The sequence below is a fragment of the Rutidosis leptorrhynchoides genome, chromosome 11 (assembly GCF_046630445.1).
Source record: "Rutidosis leptorrhynchoides isolate AG116_Rl617_1_P2 chromosome 11, CSIRO_AGI_Rlap_v1, whole genome shotgun sequence".
Classification (NCBI taxonomy): domain Eukaryota; kingdom Viridiplantae; phylum Streptophyta; class Magnoliopsida; order Asterales; family Asteraceae; genus Rutidosis; species Rutidosis leptorrhynchoides.
This window is the reverse complement of record NC_092343.1, coordinates 334,611,291-334,618,903: the sequence shown is the minus strand read 5'-3', so window position 1 is coordinate 334,618,903 and position 7,613 is coordinate 334,611,291.

Genomic DNA, 7,613 nt, shown 5'->3' with positions numbered 1-7,613 from the left:
ATGCAATGCTCTATTAGAGATTTCAATCTAAGAAGATTTCCACCTTACTTAAGCCTTACTTTTATTGACAAACATTTTAGGTTTTCAAAAATACTTTTTCGAAAAGGGTTTCTTTTGCAAAAAATTTTGAAATTTGGCTTAAGGACTTGGAATCTTCGTAATGGGTTATTATAATACAGCATAAAAAGATACCAACATCCCACACTTAGACGGACATTGTCCTTAATGTTCCTAGTGTATCCCACACTTAGGAGTTTTAGTTGAAAATTTAGGAGTATTTGTCTAGTGTTTTAATTGGGTGTTATCCCACACTTAGTGATAAGCTAGGATGTGGCATAGTTTGAATCTTGAGCTAGTGGCGAAAAGAAAGAAATACCCCTAGCAGATGCGGCTGGCTTCCAATCCTTGCGTCTTTATCGGCTCATTTGTCATCCTTTATTCTTCTACTCTACTTTATTGCATGGGTTGCCTCCCGAGAAGCGCTTTTGTTTAAGGTCATTGGCTCGACCGTAGTGATGCTTCAAAAACCAAACATTCCTTGCTGATGGTTGTGATCTTGGTCTTCTCGAGGGAATGTGAGTCTTGGCGGATAAATCCTGAGAAAGTGTCGGACCAATAGTGGTAAAAGATCCGGTACTTCTCTTGAAGATCTTCTGAAAGATAAGTAGTGTGTAGTTTCGGCTCTTGATAAGTCTTGAAGTCCGATGAGAATATGATCCACGGCTCTGCTGGTTGACCCATGAATGTCAATCATAGAAGCAGTGCTGGTGGTGATTATTTCTCTGATGGGATGCTCATTTCGGAGGTCTTCAAACAATGTCAGAAACTGTATCTTTAGAATTTCGAAGTCTTCGAAACGGTGATCTCCACAGTAGGAGTCTGTAGCTTTGCACAGACTAGTTAAAAGATGAAGCTGGAAAGAAGTGAACAGCAATCCTGATCCGAGTATTAACTTCACCGTCTTTGAGTATATCTCCTGACATCTAGCTTTAAATGTGAAACTAGGATTTGTGAATTCGTGGAAGATACGTGATATCAGCTTCGTAACATAGGTGGCAATGTTGACTCGATCTGGTTCAAAATGAGAGAATGGATTGTTTCGTCTTGCTTCCTCCATTATAGCATCTCGTAACTCTTTGATAATCAGATCAGCATGGTGATCAATTGTTACGTAAATCACTAGTCTGTCTGGTGTGCTTTCGAAATTATCTCTTTCTAAGAGAGCGAAAAAGCTGTGAATATCCTCGGTCATTTGCAAATCAGAATGATAAGTCGGGCGTTCGGTGGAAAGATCCATATGCTTCAGGATGAGAGTCAGTAGTGCTCGTTGGTTTCGTGAGAACGGAAGTACAGATCCGGCTAAGGCGTTATAAACCCTAGAGTAAATGATCTTCTGATCTCGACAGAATCTTGTCTCAAGAATAGTGCGAACCACTAAATTATGCTCTCGTTGCCTTACTTCTTGGAAAATATGATCGAAGAGAATTGATAAAGTCTTGAATGCGTTCTTCTAGGATCTCAACATCATTGTCTTCTCTTCGGAGATAGAGGTGGTGTTCTTCTCGGATAGCCATGATTTGTTCTATTAAGCGTAGCGAAAAATCAATGGTTGATTTTCGAATGGCTTCGAGAATGTATTCAAATTCATCGGTATCATTGATGAAGGTTATCATGTCTGCATGTGTGGATATAACCGGAACTCAAACTGAAAAAGAGTCCGGCTCCCCTTGATCTGGTTGGAGAGTGTGAGTTATTCAGAATGTCTTCATGTTGCTCTTCCTCGTCATCATCGGTATCTTGCTCCTCTGAGGATACGTCTGATGAATGGGTTTATTCAGTATTCTGATCCTCCACTTTGACACTTGCAGGATCAATTTCTATATCCTTTACCTCGGCCTTGTCGGTCTTCTTCTTGAAGCAAATGATTAAACTGTGATCTTCCGTCTCAAGCCTCATTATTTCTTCATGTCGTTCAATGCTTGGAGCGGGTATTGTCGCAGTTTCTTTTACGTCTTCCATTTCCTCTTCATCCTCAGATTCCTCCTCTTCCTCTATTTCTTCATCGAGATCCTCTTCTTCCATTTCTGGGTCGTCTACAGACTGTGATTCGACACCCATCTCGGTATCATCGGCTGGTGGTGAAGACTCGTCATCGGAAGTGATCCGTCTGGTGGAAATAGCAAACATCTCTTCCTGTCCAGAAAGATCGGTTGTCAATTTTGAAGGTAACGCTCTCCCCATGTGATCGTAAGATCAAGGTTTGATTGTACACATCAATGACAGTCCTAACCGTATTCATGAAAGGTCTTCCTAACACTACTGGTGTGTGCAGGTCTTCCTTAATATCCATTACTACGAAATCCGTAGGATACAAGAATTTGTCGACTTTCACCAAGACGTTCTCAACTATGCCCTTAGGATATCGAATTGTGTGATCGGCAAGTTGGATTGTCATTTTAGTCGGTGACAAGTCTCCTAACTCTAATATCTTGTAGAGAGAGTAGGGGATTAGGTTGATACTTGCTCCTAAATCTGCTAGCGCATGAATGGTTCTAGATTGGTAGATTGAACACGGGAAAACGAATCGGCCTGTATCTCCTAGCTTTGGTGGTAGAGATTTTCTGAGTAATGCAGAGCATTCTTCACTCAGTGGAATTTTATTAGAGTCTAGTATCCTCTCCTTTGTAGAAAGAAGCCTTCGGATGTATCTCTTCTGGTTAGGAACTTTGGACATGGTGTCCAGGAATCTTCCATCAAGTTTGAAGGAATCAAGCTTGGATGGTTCTTCTTGTAGCCTTCCAGGATAAGGTACGCGAACAGGAGTTTCAGGGGTCAGCTTCTGAGTATATGTCAATTTGTTCTTGAGCCTAGCTACCCTTCTCCGTGGTTCTTCCTCTATGATTACTGAATCCATTTGCTTTTCTACTTCTATGTGGGGATTTTGGATAGTATTACTTCGCAATCTTCCCTGCGATCGGGTTTCAAGGCATTGTGATAACTGTCCGAGCTGCGTCTCCAAACTTTTGAGCAGAGCCAATTGATTTCTCATTAGTATCTCTGTCTGATCTTGTCTAGCTGCAGTTCTCTAATTTAGCTGTTGCTGTCCTTGAATGAACTGAGTTAACTGATCATCAGCTCCGAGAGTGGGGTTAGTTGCTTTTGTAATCTGGGTGGTAGGGGAATTTTTCTCAACTGGGAGACCAGTGAGTGGAAGTGGTTGATCGCAGGTCAATTGAGATTGTTGGGCTGGATAAGGTGGATAGCGATAGCGAAAAGGTTGATTGCTTCGCTAAAATTGATTAACCCTAGGTGGTTGATTGAATCCGGGATTTGGTGGACGGGCTGGGTATTGGACGTAACAGACTGAACCGTCAGGGTTTTCGTACTCAACTTGATATTCTTCAGTAGGTTGCGGGTTGGTACAATTAACACAAGCATGAGCTTGGTTAACCTGCTGCGGCTGCGTCTTCAATTCTCTGAGTTGTTTAGCGAGAGATTCCATCTTATCCGTGAGGGATTTGATGGCCTCCTGATGTTATACGAGGTGTATACGAAATAGTTATATATTTATTATGAAATACTATTAAATACGATACAATTTTACACAAGTTATTTATTTATTTATAGAGTAGATATACCTAAACCTTGCTACAACACTATAGGTAGTGTACCTAATCGTACAGTAGTGTAGTTTTTAGTAAGTCCGGTTCGTTCCGCAGGGAGCTAGCCAAGTTTAACGCTATATTTTTAAAACTATATTTGTATGAATATAAATAAATAAAAATATATATATATATATATATATATATATATATATATATATATATATATATATATATATATATATATATATATATATATATATATATAAGCAATATTATTATTATAAAAGGGGGTTTTTACCGTTTAATGACCGATTTGTCCATTTTATGTCTTAAGTCGCAGTTAAAACCTAATGTAAAATATTAAAAATAAATATAACTTAATTTAAAGCGTAAAGTAAATAACGTTAATAAAAGTGCATTAATTTAAAGTGCGATAATTAAAAAGTACGATAATTAAAAGTGCGATAAATAAATTGACGATAAATAAAATTGCGATAAGATATAAAATAAAGGAATTATGCTTATTTAAACTTCCGTAATCATGATGTTTGACGTGTTGATTTTAACTTATTACCATGGGTTAATTGTCCTTTGTCCTGGATTATTCGATATGTCCATCTGGTTTTTGTCCATAACAGTCCATCAGTCATAAATATAAAGTGCGAGTGTCCTCGTCAAATTATCCTTATACCCGAAGTCAAATATTCCAACTAATTGGGGACTTAAACTGTAACAAGGTCTTAATACTTTGTTTAATAATTACACCAGGATATTGACTGCATGTAACCCAAGGTTTTAATACTTTGTTAACAATTATGCCAAGTGTCCTTGTACATAATTCACCCCTGTTTTAATGAGTCCATTGACTATTAATCCATTGCCGTGTCCAGTCAAATGAACGATTATTAGTACTTGTAAATATCCCGCCCATCGTGTCCGATCGAGTGTATATGGTTATTTATAATTAAGTCCAATTGTAAATCTTTATATTAACTTAACGAACTATCATTCAATTAAACAAATATAAAGCCCATTAATAGCCCATAGTCTAATTTCCACAAGTGTCGGTCTTTTGTCCAAACCTCAATTATGGTCCAAAGCCCAATTACCCAATCTTAATATTTAGCCCAACATTACGATTACTTCGGCTTAAATAAGCATAATAATAACTTAGCTACCAGACATTAATTTAAAAAGGTTGAACATAACTTACAATGATTAATAATAGCGTAGCGTTACACGGACAGAATTTTGACTTACACACTTACAACATTCGCTAACATAACCTTATTATTATTAATCTTAAATTAAAATTAAAATTATAAATATATATATATATATATATATATATATATATATATATATATATATATATATATATATATATATATATATATATATATATATATATATATATATATATATATATATATATATATATATATATATATATATATCGTGAGAGAGATTGAAAAAGGAGTAAGGAATCGATCAGAATGCGCGGCCTTTTATCGGCCCACGTTACACTGTAGAGCTCCGAGAGTGCTGAGCTTTTATGCTTTACACCTCCGTGAGTGCGGAGGTCTGGAATCCAGCTCATAGATTAAATCCAAAACGTGGGCTGCGTATAATTATAATATATAATAATATATATATATAATTAATTATATATTATATTATATTCTTGTGCATAGTTGACTTGTAATTTTTGGTCCATTGCGTCGCACGCTGAAATTTGGTTCATGTCTCTGTTTCGGATTTTCGAACGCCTTTTCGTACGATTTAATATCTTGTACTTTGTGTTTTACGGCTTGTACTCTTGTAATTTTTAGACGTTTCTCATCAATAATTTGAACCACTTGGATTGTACTTTGTACTTTTTAGCTTTTTGGTCATTTCGTCTTCAATTCGTCGAATCTGTCTTTTGTCTTCACCTTTTATTATTTAAACGAATATAACTTGTAAATAGAATAATTACAACCAAAAGCTTGTCTTTCTTGAAAGATAATGCTATGAAATATGTGTTCGTTTTTAGCATTATCAAATATTCTCACACTTGAGCGTTGCTTGTCCTCAAGCAATATAGTCTTGAAATAAAAATACTAGAATCACTTCTTTATTCTTCACACTTTGTACATCAGTGATTTCTATACGGCGGTATGAACAATGGTAGTAACATTGTGGTTTACAGTCCCACATGACTATTAAAATTTAGATCCTTTAAGGAAATTAGATCTTTATGAAAACATTTGATCTTTTTGAAAATTCAATCTTGCTTTTACCCTAGATAAGTTTTTCGGAATAACCCTTCACCAGTGTTTGCAAAATTTTTGTGGGTTTTGTGGGTTTCAGATTTGAAAATTTTAGCTCAAAACTTATGGTTTTGTGTCACCCACTTGCTAACCTTGTATTGGGAAAGCAACACGTCCAGTATACTTGCTCCATATATGTAGTGACCCGAACTTTTCCATGTTTATATATATTAATTGAGATTGATATTTACATGATTAAATGTTTCCAACATGTTAAGCAATCAAACTTGTTAAGACTTGATTAATTGAAATATGTTTCATATAGACAATTGACCACCCAAGTTGACCGGTGATTCACGAACGTTAAAACTTGTAAAAACTATATAATGACATATATATGGATATATATATATATAGTTAACATGATACTATGATAAGTAAACATATCATTAAGTATATTAACAATGAACTACATATGTAAAAACAAGACTACTAACTTAATGATTTTTAAACGAGACATATATGTAACGATTATCGTTGTAAAGACGTTTAATGTATATATATCATATTAAGAGATATTCATACATGATAATATCATGATAATATAATAATTTAAAATCTCATTTGATATTATAAACATTGGGTTAACAACATTTAACAAGATCGTTAACCTAAAGGTTTCAAAACAACACTTACATGTAACGACTAACGATGACTTAACGAATCAGTTAAAATGTATATACATGTAGTGTTTTAATATGTATCTATACACTTTTGGAAGACTTCAATACACTTATCAAAATACTTCTACTTAACAAAAATGCTTACAATTACATCCTCGTTCAGTTTCATCAACAATTCTACTCGTATGCACCCGTATTCGTACTCGTACAATACACAGCTTTTAGATGTATGTACTATTGGTATATACACTCTAATGATCAGCTCTTAGCAGCCCATGTGAGTCACCTAACACATGTGGGAACCATCATTTGGCAACTAGTATGAAATATCTCATAAAATTACAAAAATATGAGTAATCATTCATGACTTATTTACATGAAAACAAAATTACATATCCTTTATATCTAATCCATACACCAACGACCAAAAACACCTACAAACACTTTCATTCTTCAATTTTCTTCATCTAATTTATCTCTCTCAAGTTCTATCTTCAAGTTCTAAGTGTTCTTCATATATTCTACAAGTTCTAGTTACATAAAATCAAGAATACTTTCAAGTTTGCTAGCTCACTTCCAATCTTGTAAGGTGATCATCCAACCTCAAGAAATCTTTGTTTCTTACAGTAGGTTATCATTCTAATACAAGGTAATAATCATATTCAAACTTTGGTTCAATTTCTATAACTATAACAATCTTATTTCAAGTGATGATCTTACTTGAACTTGTTTTCGTGTCATGATTCTGCTTCAAGAACTTCGAGCCATCCAAGGATCCGTTGAAGCTAGATCCATTTTTCTTTTTTCCAGTAGGTTTATCCAAGGAACTTAAGGTATTAATGATGTTCATAACATCATTCGATTCATACATATAAAGCTATCTTATTCGAAGGTTTAAACTTGTAATCACTAGAACATAGTTTAGTTAATTCTAAACTTGTTCGCAAACAAAAGTTAATCCTTCTAACTTGACTTTTAAAATCAACTAAACACATGTTCTATATCTATATGATATGCTAACTTAATGATTTAAAACCTGGAAACACGAAAAACACCGTAAAACCGGATTTACG